Here is a 14,603-nt window from a genome sequence, read left to right as displayed (position 1 = left end):
GCTATGAATCAGTTAAAAGGAAGAAAAGGAAAAGAAAAATAATGGCAAGTAAAACTCACCAGAATGGAAATAACATTAACCCTTAAGTTCTCTGCTAAAGTACTGAGATTTACAGTACTTTTTAAAAAATGAATTCATAATGTTGCATCTCACACACAGTAAATCTGCAGTTAACTTGTCATTTCTCATAAATGTTATGATCGCAATACCATTGTAGCTGATTTCTTATAGAAAACTGGCAACTATATATGGAGCAGACCATTAAAAAAAATAACGGAATGTACAGGCACATTTCTAAGTATTCTCAGAGAAGGTTTATAGATTTTTAAAATGGAGATTTGTACTTTTTGCTGTACCTAGGACTATAGGTGAGGCAATGCATCCCCAACAGTGTGTTTACAACTGGCAGCATATCACTATTAAGAATTGCATTTGCACTAAATATAATGATTGCAAAGTTCCATTTCAGGTTTTGATGAAGTGGTGCTAACAGATTTCAACCAGGAGGGGAAGGATTTGCAACAAATGCAATTGCCTATTCTTGGATACTTTAAAGATTAAATTGCCAAGACCTCACTGTGTTTTAAGAGTATTTCTTTGCAGGTCTTCCAGAACAATAGTAGACTAAAACATATTGGGTTAGCAAAACCTGTATCACCTTCTGTTCTTGTGTTATGAACAGGAGCTTGATTTGATGACGAGAATGGAATAATGCATTTCTGTGAGCCATGAGAAGCTTCACTGCGTTATTCTTCTAAACAGATAGCTGTTATTAAAATTGCAAAAGCAAAAGGTCTCTCTCTCTCTCTCTCTCTCTCTCTCTCTCTCTCTTTTTTTCCATCAGTTGGCAGCCCTGGGAAAGATCAGCCTCCTCTCTCCTTAATAGTTATTCTGACAGTATTGTTCTTGCAGGTTATCAACAATTTAACAGAGTTTTCCACATCTTCTGCTTTCTCATCTCAAATACCTACTACAATCAATCTCAAAATTCAGCGTGGCTGGATGCAAACAAAGGATTGGGCACACCCACTTCTAATGCTGTCCTTTAATTGGATCTTACCTGATTAACATTCATGAATGCAAGAGAACCTCCCATTCAATCATGAGAAATACAAACATTCCAGTGTGCCATAAAAAAAGGCATTTGTTCTGCCATAAAAAAGGCATTTCCCTATTTGGATTAATTCAGTCTGCAGCACATCAGCACATAGACACATCCATGCAGTTTACAGCCAGCATTCAGACTGCTTATTCAGCTCACCAAAGATGAATCACAACTCAACAATAGAGCATTATTTATGAAGGCTTACAGTCAAAGTTAGAGAGGTTTTATCAAGAGAGCTTAGATCTTGGCTAAACAAGCACAGTGCCGCTATTCCTGACCCCTGTGGTGTGAAGCGAGCACTTGGAAATGATCAAATATATTGAGAGGATATTAGCTGAGTACCTCTAAAACCAGACTAGCTCCTTTCTAATCCTTTGAAGTGTGCCCCTATCTATTTGTGTGGGTCACCCTCTTTTTAATACAACATTTCCAGGAATATATTCACAAATTAGGCCATCTGATAGGTGGAGGGTATAAACAGAGCCTTCAAAACCTACCTATAGAATGCTCAGCCCAAAACCTGGCCTGTTTTTAATCCTCTGGGTTTCTCAGTGTGGACATGGGATCTTCATGAACCAGGAAGACCATCAAATATGATTAATTTATGTCCCCCAATTATTGAATTAAACATGATTTGGATTTCTACATGCTAGGCAGCAATACAATATCAATGCTTTGTTCTTTTCCTAGATTAGGAATGGATGCAGTCAAAGATATGGTAGGACTGTAATGTTGTCACAATGAATGCAGAAGAGAACACAGATACTGTATTGAATCTTACCTTATTATAGTTCACGGGCAATAACAAAACAGCTCCTCCATGAGTTGACTGAATATGCAAAGATAACCACGAAGCAGGGCAATTTAGCTCCAGTCAGTTCTGTAGAAGTATATTCCCAGTAAAGTATATACATCTGTATAAAAAGGAGGAATTGTTTGGGTAAGTACAGAGAACTCCTACCAAGACAAGGGACACTGACTGATCAGAGTGCATCACTGTATGTAAAAAGTCTCCATACACACAGCCTGCAACTAGGAAGGTCTCTTTCCAAGAATATCAAATGAACATTTGTAGGGAAGCATGACACAGAAAGATAGCAACAGACATGCATGGGATTAAACCATTCAGTTCTCAGAGTTCATTTAGAAGGTTCTGAGGGGCATGTGTCTGTTCAGTTATCCACTGAAATATAGTGAGACAATATGGAACCCAGGAAGAAAGGATGAACTTTCAAGATAGGTAAAATACATTATCACGCCACTGAGTTTCCAGTTTTTGTTTATTGCAAAGTGGCTGAAATGTGTATGGGGAATGACGGGAAATCTAATCTTTCCAGTCTTTTTGTTCAGGAAAAAAAAAGTCACATGTATACCTGGAAGGACAGGATTTGTTTTTTTTTTTGAAATACCACTGGAGCCAATGGAATTTCTCAACCCCCCAAACCTGCATACAAAGGTTTTTCGTTTTGTTTCTAAACAAAAATGGTTTGTTTCCCAGATTTTATTTGATTTGATGTTGCCATATTTTTATTATCTTTGTATTGTTGTAATGCTGTTGTGTTTTTATTTTTGTATAGGACACACTTTATATTGTATTTTTTTCTTGAGAAAATAGAAGATGAAAGAGTTGCAAGGTACATACCTATGAATCTTATAGTTGTAGAGGTATATAAATCAACTATGTTCTGTATCAAATTCAAGAACTGAAGATGACATGATTTGATTCAAATGTGTGGTTCAGGAATCAAAGAAATCAGCAGTCAGTTCAAACCAATTTGAGATCCAATTTGATAAAAAATAATCCCCACAATCTATAATGGGAAAATTTCAAAAGTATTGCTGTGGCTTGCTTATTTATGAACGTACATATAACATTAAAAAATAGAGACAATAAATCCTTTAGATGGCATTAATCTTGCAAAGTTATAACATGACAAGTTCAGGGATTTTATCACAATAAAGTTTTGAGAAATTTCCCCACTACTTCTTCAAAAGCAGAAACACAGGGTTAAGGACAGGAAAGCATAGCAACTTTCAAATTGTCCAGCAAATGTCCTTTTCTAACTTAAAAAGTAAATCTTTCTAAAACTGACTGTTTACTTTTCTGGCTAGCTTTTGTTGACGTGGCTTATTAGCTTATTGGCAATGTTAGCCTTTTATGGGAATGATGTATTAGGTGTTGCTTACGCAACAACAGAGGAAAAATCTGAGAACCTTCTGCATTTAACGCTACTGTGTGTACAATTCCTGATGTAAAGAAAAGAATACACACACACCTGAGGATTTTTTTTAATTTTAGGGGAATCAAAGGGAAGTAAAAGAAATTAACAGGGGGGACTAAAGCTCTAGGCAGATTGGGCACAGAGAATAACAGGGACAAAAGTGCAGGTCAGGCAAACACAGGTACACACTCAAGGAAATCTACTCAAGAAGAGCAAACCAGACCAAAAAGGAGCTGCAGAATAAATCTTAGGTAATGACGTCATTTGGATAAATAGTAGGACTGATCTCAAGTTAGAATCTACAAACTCTGGGCAGCTGACAGCTTTGAACCAAAGAACATATGTGGGGCTCTGAGAGAGAGTCCTAGATCACATGGAGAGCTATACTTACCTTCATGCAAATCAGAATACGGTAATCCTTTAAACTTCCAGCTGAATGCATGGGTCAGTGAGAATAAAGAATGAGTCCTCCAATCATTTGAAATCTTTATTTATAATACTTTGGACACATTAACCAAAGACCCAGCTCTCTGAAGAAGCCTGTAATGCTGGGAAAGGTAGAAGGAAAGAGAAGAAGAAGCTGATCAGCAGCAAGGTGGATGGATTCAGTTACAGTGGCGATGAGTGCACCATTGGAAGACCTGAAAGACCTGATTAGGGACAGATCATCATGGAGAAAATCTATATATGTAGTCACTAAGAGTCAACAACAACTTGATGGCACATCATAAACCAATCGATCAATTACAAACTAGATTTTAACTTGAATTCACCATCTTAAAGTAATGTAGGTAAATTCACTCAAAATTGTGTGTCTCAGCAGCTTTTGATTGGTTTATTGTCCAATTGATCAAACTTAAGCTAGATCAATAGCAGTCTGTTGATTACAAAGCAATGCCTTTCAATTTACTGTATAAACTCACTAGGTTATTATTCCCCCTGCTCCACCTTACATTTACAGAGGCACCCACCAACGTAGTTCAGACAGATTTCAATATTTGAGTTTACATTTTTACAACATTGCACCAATAATGTGAGGCCATAGCATAGTAAGCATGATGTTATTTTCATGTGTTTTTATTCACAATTGCATTCCTTTAAGGATGACAGAGCATCTCACATCCAGAGTCAATGAACTTCAGCAAAGTCTCATTATTATGCTGAAACCTAGAAAGAGCAACAAAAATGTGACACTCCTGGAATAAACTTTAAATTGTGTATAAAATAAACTTTAAACTGTGTATAGAAATCTTACTGTACATCTTATAGACCTGAGCCCATATGGAATAAAACCAAGCATAACTTTATAGTTATGCTAAGTGTGAGCTATTGCTTCATATTCAGAACAAATCTTTTACAGTGGACTTATTTTTGCTGAGCCATTAGTTGGCCAAAGATACTGGAAACTTTTAGAAATTTTAGCGATAGCATCAAGCTACTCTGAGACATTGTCTACTGGGAACTTGGACCATGTATTTTTGTATGTTTACTATGCATTTCAGTATTTTTGTACTAAAACACAAAGATATTACAAAATCAATAACACTGTATCAGAATCAGAACTAAAGACTTAGATTTTTCAATAAAAGGATTAGAAAAATAGGTAAGCATACCATTGCACTGACATATTCAAATCAATGCTACATTTCTGCACCAACATACTAATATTCTAATGCTTCTCTCATAACACAATAGCTATCTGGCCCTCCCACTGCTGATTGAAAATGCTCTCTACCAATCCTTAAGTCAGCCAAAAACCTCTATTGGCAAGACATTTGCTGACCCTATTGCCAGCCTCTATCCTGCCTCTGTTCTACCTCACAACTGAACATTGTCCTAATATTGTGGGTGCAGCATGTGGTAAGTGAAGTGACTGGCTGATATCTACAGCTTTGCTCTGCTCCAGGTTCTGTATCTTACCAGCTGATGGGAAAAACATCTACTAGTCATGGCACCACAGCAGGAATGGAACAGGTCTGGCTGCAGGTACTTCATCACTATGCTCTTTGTTGTACTCCTTCTTCTACACCTCATTCCATCATGGTCGGAATTGTATATTAAAAAAAAAAAAGCTTGTCACTCAAAATGAGTTGAGTGACAAGCTAAGCACTTTTACTGAGCATTTCTCTTCCTCTCAATTCCTTTCTTTGCATAGGCAAGAAATGCCAAATTCCAGATTCTTCCAAGAGAGAATGGGGAGGAGCCAGGTGCCACATCATTTAATCTTACGTTATTTCAGTCTGTTTATGCTATTTCACTGTTAAACAATTTCACTGTTAAACAATTTCATGAATATACCATTCTACTAATACACCATTGCATTGTTTCATTATTTCAGCTTTGTGCTAAACCATAAGAGAGCCCTTGCAATCCAACTGGCTGAGTAATCAAGCATGATTATGCAATTCTGGCATCAAACGGATGTTGCACAGAGTTGTCATATCAAGCATTTTAGAGAGACAACAACAAAATGGCAACTGATAAGTCTGACCAGGGACTGAAGGTGAGAAAATATACTTGCACTTGCCTGAAACAGCCAATCAGTGCTTCCCTAGTCCCTTGTATTCCTGGACATCTGATTTTCACCCCTAACAAATTGGGCTGCTGTTGGATGCTGTTTCTTAATAGAAAAATACTACTTTAATACCAATACCAGAGCACATAAGCCTGACTCACTCATGAGCTAGGAACAAGATGAAGTAGGATCATTGATGCAGTAAGAGAATTTGTCAGGAAGCTTGACTGGAATCTAAAAGGTGTGAAATCTGGACACATCTTTCTGAATAATCTTGCCAATTATAGACTAAAACTACTTGTATTGAGATTGGCAATAACAGAATCTTGCAAGTGTGTATCTCATCCTCCTTTTATTTCAGTGAATTAGAGAGGCACCTGCCTGATCCACTTCCAAACATTATCTGGATGTTTGTTTATTTATTTATTTTATAAATTTATTCACCGCCCATCTCTCCCCTACGGGGGGACTCTGGGCAGCTTACAATAAAACATGATTAAAATTCAAAACCATTACAATACAAAATACAGTAAAAATACAAATATAATAAAATCTACATAGTGAAAAGATCTTAATCAGTCCTTGAGTGTAATAGGCCCCTCAGAATCACTTTACGGTGCTAGCCATCCCCAGGTGTAATTATTCCCCCTCCCATTCCAAGCCTGCAGACAAAACCAGGTCTTTAATCTTTTGCAAAAGTCCAGGAGCCAGGGGGCTTGTCTCACCTCTGGGGGAAGGATGTTCCAGACTTAAAAAATGTTTCAGCTCCTCTTGCCTACACAACAGATCCTGTATATCTCTGTCAAGGTCACTTTCCTTACTCTCCACCTTCTGATACCTAAAACAATGATCCAGTGTGTAGTATATGATCTAAACAACATTCTGTGACCAACTGATATTGTCTAAAAGGATGGTTATGTGATATCCAGGCCCAGCAAAATCACATATCACTAGCTCTCGTGTCACCATGGATCTATGCATTTTCCCTCCCTAACAGAGTATTTGAACAATTCTCAAAGATTTTGAGCACAAAGAAAGAACCAACAAACTTGTCTTACTTCTACAGCAGGATGAAGGACAAAGTATCAATCTAATGACAAAATGGCTTCATCTGCTCATCAGCAAACTCTCCATCAAGTAGGGCTCAAGTCACATAGTCACAAAAGATGTAAAGTTGTTCTTGATATATGAATGAAACAGGGCAAGGACAAGGACTCAGGCTTGCCAACAACCAAGAATTGGGCAACCCAACCTCCTGCAAAAAAGAAAAGAGATTCCTCTTCAAAGCAATACAAAGGAAGAGAAATATTATGAAAAACTGCCTCCTACTGATTTCATAAGAATGTACCGTAACAAGGCTTTCACATTCTGAGTAACGTGTCACAGCAATGCTTTCACACATCTTCAGAGCAGATAAAGAAAACTGCCACAATGAAAAATGTGGAGAGGTCAGGAAAAAAAAATGCTCTCACAGCTTATTGATGACATTATACAAATATTTCACTTGTCTCCAACATGGACAGTTGGGGGTATGGTGGAAGTACAGCTAGAACTACTCCCAGTTAGGCTTATTTCAAGGACTTTCCACACACAGTCTTCTGTCATACAGCACTAACTATGCATCTATCAGTCACTGGAGGGTACTATGAGAAGCTACAATTACATCTCTGAACAATGAGAATGAGAGGAAAATAATCTCCAACATACAGCAGAGTCATATCAGAAGGTGCTACATGTAGACAATCATTCAGAGTTCCATGTAATCAGAAAAAAAATAATAAAGTACTATAGCAGTATTTTACCAAAGGTACATACCATATAAGAGCCTCATGTGGCGCAGAGTGGTAGGTGGCAGTATTGCAACTGAAACTCTCCCCACAACCCGAGTTTGATCCCAGCAGAAGCTGGATTCTCTCTCGGGTAGACGGCTCAGGTCGACTCAGCCTTCCATCCTTCCGAGGTTGGTAAAATGAGTACCCAGCTTTCTGGGGAAGGTGACGACTGGGGAGGGCAATGGCAAACCACCCCGCTGTAGTCTGCCAAGAAAATGTCACGAAAGCTGCGTCCCCCAAAGGGTCAGTCATGACTCGGTGCTTGCACAGGGGACCCTTCACCTTTCACACACTATACCAGATAGCTGCAGAAAGCACACTGTACAAACTTATGTAATGGGTAATGCTGAAAATGCTGTTTAAAAAGGAGTGGTTACTAAAGGAAGACTTATTAACATGGTGCCAGATGTTCCATCATCAGAAATCTTGGATGCAGCTGAGGAACTACATGGGGCAACCCCAGCAGAAGATCCTCTGATGCGCCATATGTCATAAATGAAGAAAATTGGGAACTGAGGGAAATTAATGAAAGCAGGATAAGGGGAAAAGAAACCCAGTGATCTTGGCCAATTAGTCTCCTGAAAAATGGAAATAGGGATACAATGAAACAAAGATTATAAACAAGACTTTAACTCTAGATGAAAACACTTGCACTTTTGATTCATTTATGCCATTAATCTGTGTAGCATCCTGTAACAGTGAAAAATACAAAGAATGAGTTAACACGCAAATTAGCCATGGACATGGTGCAGGATGTCTTTGCACATACATATGAAAAAAAGACAACCACTTAATCCATAGGACTTAACTTTAGGCAACATACTACCAGAAGGAATTATAAAAAGCAGTGGTGAAACTCTATTGTGCAACTTATTGTAATGCATGAACCCAGTCATACAGTCCCCAGATCTGTTCTTTGTTCAGGTTTAGACTTTAAAACAACCTCCATGCATATAATTTGAAACTATCTGAAAGCCTCACTGCAGCATGGGCATGGGGCACAGCATGTATAAAATACATGAAATCTGTGAAAGATGGAAAACAAGCATGCAGAAACTCCCATTCAAACTGAACAAAAATTTGCCTTGAATAGGGCTCCTTCCCGGCTTTTAGTCCATTAAATTGAGGGTTTACTGTATAAAGAAGTTGGATGTGCACTTCCAAGAGAAATAAAGCCTCATAGAATAGTTAGGAAATCAGTCAGGTTTTCAATATAATTTTATAAAGATCTCATCAATAGAGAAATATATGGACTAACTTTCTCATCAGTAGCAAATCAGCTTGGAAAATTTCCCCCAGATCACAATGAGGGCTTTCAAATAGTTTCAGTTTATGTAAATGGAAGGTGGTTTGTTTATGACGGCTTTTGATAGACCACAGTTGGCTAGGTTCTCATCACTGCAATCCATAAAACAATGATTTACAACAATGATATGTATGAATAGTGAAGGTGTAAAAGCATAAATGGAAATCGATTTATGTGTTTAGGTATGTGTCACCCTGAATGAGCACATCAGGAAATGCATACATGCATACATGTGGTAAGATGACCCTGCCTTCCAGACTACAGCCCCCCTCTCTTACTGGAACATGCTTGCCCAGAGTGAATCAGCCTTGGGTTCAGTAGAGATTCTCAATCCTAACCCAAAGGACATTCCTGACTGTTCATAACTGAGATATTTTGGTAGATAGATAGATGGAGCTTGGCTGGCTTTTCTGTGACCAGGGAGGGACCTGTTGAGGTTTAGAAATATATGGGCAAGAAGCCCATGTATTAGATGGCAGACTGTAGTGAGTCATGATGTGGGACCTGTTTTAAAAAGTGGACTCCTCCCAGTTTATTCAGCAGTGAATACTGAACTCAGTTCTGAACCAAATGGAAAAAGAATCAAGTGATCAGTAAACTAAAATGTATACAAAACTGAGCACTACTACCGAGGAACTAAAGCAAAATGTCACATCTCTGTATTAAAATTCACCCAACGTATCACACCTCCTGCTGATATTAAAATTAGCTTATTGAAACACTGTGAGTACCGTCATCTCCAACTGCAAGGCAAGTGGATAACAAGGAACAAAGGTGAAAAGTTTTGATGAGTTGTTTACTTCCCCTCCTGGCCTGGCTCATTTTATTTTTTCACTTCAATTTTCATTTGCAACTTTTGACTGGATCAGTCATTTCTAGATGATTTTTATCTTGCCATTTGGAAAGCCGCTCTCCTGAAACCATCTTGAGATTTGTAAAGTAGACGTGAATCAGAGCCAAACACAAAACAGTGGGAATACATCCTGCCTGACAAAATATGCTGTCAACACAAGTTAATGGAAGTAAATATCATCAGCCAAAGGGAGGTAAGTGAGCATGATGATGAAGTCTTTAAAACAAGAATTTTAGGATGGCAGCTCAAAAGTTGTATGCTTTTTTTTTTAAAGAGAGATTATTGTGTTCCAACATTCAGCTAAGCTGCAGCAGCTGCACCAATTATCTATAATTAGTCAAGGTCAATGTTTAAACTGGAGGACATTTCCCTGTTTGTCCAGCCAACAATGGAGATAGATCTCGGCCCACTCAGTTGGGGATAAGTGTTAACTAAACTCCTTCAACAGGGAGCAAGGAATTATTTTGCCCTTTTTGTGCTTTGTCAAAAGGGGAGATCTGTCTGGACAACTCCAATTTTATAAATTAAAAAAGCAAGAAATAGAACATTAGGTTTTGTCTGAACCACCAAAGCATATGTTTGTGGGCATAAATTATTTTTTTTCTAATTCTTGAAAGATGGGAAATGGCTAGATTATAAGAAAGATGAAAGAATTAAATATCTACTGACACTTATATTAACTTTTTGGGTAGCAGAGTGATGGAATATTGATAGTTTTTAGAAGTAAAGAGTCTAAAATCACAATCCAACTAAAGTTAAGGGTGTTGAAATCTTATTGATTCAAAGGGATCGATTGAAATAAATGCTGAACAATCTTGATAAAGCCTTTGGAATTTAAATGTTCTTTTAATTGGCATGATTCTGCTCTAAGTCATGTCTCTTTTCTATTATTTAAACTGCTATTTTTAAAAGTGTAGTCTGATCTTGCCAAACAGGGATGTGCAAAATACCGACTGATTCAGACCAATTTCAACCAATTCAGGCTATTAAAACTCATGTGGGGGAAACCATATGAATCAATGCAAATCAATTCAAGTTTTGAATATTCACACAGACCTAATATTTAGCCTACATACATAATCCAAAAAGTTCAAACATCATACAACATCATAATACTAATTTATTAAACTTGTATGCTGCCTGACTCTCAACAACTCTGGGAGGTGCACAACAATCAACAAAGAAATTACAAAACAATCAATAAAACATAAAAAGAATAAAGATAAAAGATGGCATAAACTTCTCCAAATAATTTGTAACTATTTAAACTCATTTTAAAGCAATCCTATATGAAGTTTTAGGAAAGTCATTTATAACAAATTATGGAGCTCTAAAAAGCAGCTTTGAAGGGAAAGGGTATCGTTTTTTTTCTTTTTCTTTTTCTTTTTGCATAATGTGGCAATCCTCTATGTTCATAAACATGAAGGAATATGCTATCTATGGGATGCCCCCTGAACTATGTTCAGATTTAGCTTCACATTCATTTGTTTTAGCTCTCCTGTATTAAAAGCATATTCATGTATACTGAGAAACATGCTAGTATCATCCTAATCCACCAAGACCTCTAATAATATGGACTCAATAACTGGATGACTATTTATGTATGCAAAAGGATAATTCATAGAATTTGACTTCCTCACAAGCAGCCTGTAGATTGCCCCAAATTACACTGGGTAATAATTATATCCTTAAAAGAAGCAGAGTATTGGATTGGATTTGGTGCCTGGCTTCCTTCCTTTTCCTACCTTGCCAATCAGCTCATCACCACCACTTTTGTTAATAAAATTCTGAGATTCCATATATGTTCTCCTGGCTGCTAAATGTGCCTGATATTAGATAGGGGCTATTATATGAATAGGAATGTTTTAGACAAAAGCAAATTCAGTTGATATTGCTTTTTTTTTTTACCATGCCCTAGATTTGGAAACTGGGTTGGGCACAGATGATTGGCTTACAATATTCCAATTATTATAGCATTGTTTACAAAGCAATGAATCTTTTACTAGTTCCTTTATCATATTTTCTTTGTCAACTGAATAAATTAGGCTCAGAAAATGTCAATGCACAAACTATTTTTTCATTCCATTTGGCTTGCAGAGCAAAACTAATGCATTCATGGGGAAAAATAGCTTTGGTCAATTCTAGGAAAGGGAAAATTTATTCTAGATGCAGAGAATGTTAATTCACAGAGCCATCATCCTTGCATAATCTATGTGGCTGGAGACGTTTGCAGTGCCAGAAAATATATAGAACTCAACACTATGGCAGGAAACTCTTCTCTGTCAGAATATCTCATCCACATAGAATGTCAGCTTCCATTACATCCTTCTTTCACTATTAAAAATACCTTATGTAGCACTGGTTACATACCACACTTTAGTGATCATGTTGAAGACCAGTGTAGCTGTAAAGGTGCAATCTCTGGGATTCTTGTTGACCAGACTCCTTGCCACACCTTCTGTTCCACAAAGGCAATATGCTTGATAGGGATAGGTGACTCCGTCTATTTCCTTCCTATATCATGGTGCATGTGTCTACCCATGCTGTGTTAAAACGATATGCACAAAAGCTTTTATTTAAACATATATTTTAAGCATATAGTAAAATCACTTTGAGTCAAGACTGACTCCTGATAATTCAATGAACAACATCCACATAGTTGTTTGGCAACAATATGAGTTTGCCATTACCTTCTTCCAGGACATGTTTTCAACTTCTCTGTCTAGCTTATAACTCTGGCATCTGCATCAGCATCAACCAGCGCTGACCCTGTTTAATGTTTTGATGTCAGCCAAGTCTGGCTAGGTGTTGCCATGTATTGGGCATTTAAGCATTCTTTCTTTCAAAGCATGTATTGCCTTTTTTTCTTTTAAACTAAGCCTCTCAAATGTTGAGAGTCAAAGTACACATCAGATAAATGATTACTGTATTCTTAATATGTCTGTCTTCTAAATCTAATAAAAGTCACTTCATCAAGGATTCTTTAGCATTCAGAGGTAAGATGATGATGATGATTTAAATTTATATGCCACCCAACTCCCAGTGACTCTAGGCAGTTTATAATTGTTAAAAACATTTAAAAACAAAGAACAATACAAAAAACACAAGAACAACACAATACAAAACAACAGTGGTGGCAAAGAAAACAAACCCGTAAGGGAACAGAAAAGAAGAAAGGGGTGTCAGCCACCCTCGCCAAAGGCCTGGGCAAAGAGCCATGTCTATAGGGCCCTTTGAAATCCCAGTAGGGTGGGGCTGTTCATATCTCAGGGGAACCTCATTCCAGAGAGCAGCTGCTGCTACAGAGAAGGTGCACTTCCAGGGTCCAGACAGATGACATTGTTTAATTGAAGGAACCCAGAACACGCCAACCCTGCCAGATCAAACTGGCCAGGCAGATACTATGCTATTTGGCATAAATGACATAATTGCTTCTTTGCCTTGAGGAAAGAATTATCTGTTTCCAAATGAAACAGAGGTATATCATGATTCCCCCACATTTGCCCACCCACTCTGTAACAGAGCCTCACCATGGGACTCTCACCAGAGAGCTCTTCCAATACCCCATGCATCCTAGTCCTTTGTTGAGGTCTGATAGGAATGCTGTTAAAGAAAGGTAAGCATAGGCAGATAGGACCATCCTATCCTGGCATGTGAAACTGTCTGGGCAAGAGTGGGGATGGGAACCCAAGTGACAGATATGGCAGGGAAAAGGCACTGATGGCAGTGAAAAGCCACTATCTCATTCCAGTGCTGCAGCCAGAATGGAGAAGAAGATAAGGCCAGAAAGAAGGCCAGAATATTACCGGCTGGTGCTCAAGTTATGCCAAACATTTCTTCCATAACTTTCCCAACCATTAGCATTCAGTTAGAAAAGAAATAACTTACTCCCAGCCCCAATCAAACTAGAAAAGTTCAGTGAAGTTCTTGTGGATAAAATTTAGGGATTTTGTCCTTATATTACAAGAAGCCCAGCAAGTCTTCAAGCTTTCATGATCTAATAATCTCTCCAGCAGTTTTCAGCTCCCCTAAATTCTTGTACTTTAGTTCAGGTTTAGGAGCAACTTCTCTTTTCAGATTAGGAAGTATATGCAGCTGAGAGGCAGCAAAGTGATTGAAAAAAGTGTAATAGAAAAAATGATAAGAATCCAGGTACTTTTGCCACCTCATGAGGGTTGATTGATTATGTGCCATCAGATCATTTTGTGTGACCACATAGATTTTCTCCATGACAATCTATCCCTAACATCCCTTAATGTTCTTTAAGTCTCCCAGGGGTGCACTCATTGCCACTGTAACTGAGTCCATTCACCTTGCTGCTGGTCATCCCCTTCTTCTCTTTCCTTCCACCTTTCCCAACATTAGAGCCTTCTCCAGAGAGCTGGATCTTCACATAATGTGTCCAAAATAGGATAATTTGAGCCTGGTCATTTGTGCCACAAGTAAGAACTCTGGGTTGATCTGTTTGATGATCAATCAGTTTTTTTTCCTTGGCTGTCCTCAGTATTCTCAGGAATCTTCTCCAACACCAAAATTCAAAGCCATCAATACTCTTCCTATCCTGCTGCTTTAAAGTCTAACTTTCACTTCCATACAGTGTCACAGCAAATACCATGGCTTGCACAATTCTGAACTTTGTAGGCACATCATGTCATTTGAAGAACTTTTCCAAAGCCTTCATGGCTCCTCTACTAAGTGCTAGTCTATGGCATAATTCTTGACTGCTTGTTCCTTTACTGTTGATTGTTGACCTTAAAAGGCTGAAGCTAT

Source organism: Candoia aspera, chromosome 3 (assembly GCF_035149785.1).
Source record: "Candoia aspera isolate rCanAsp1 chromosome 3, rCanAsp1.hap2, whole genome shotgun sequence".
NCBI lineage: Eukaryota > Metazoa > Chordata > Lepidosauria > Squamata > Boidae > Candoia > Candoia aspera.
This window is presented reverse-complemented; position numbering follows the sequence as displayed.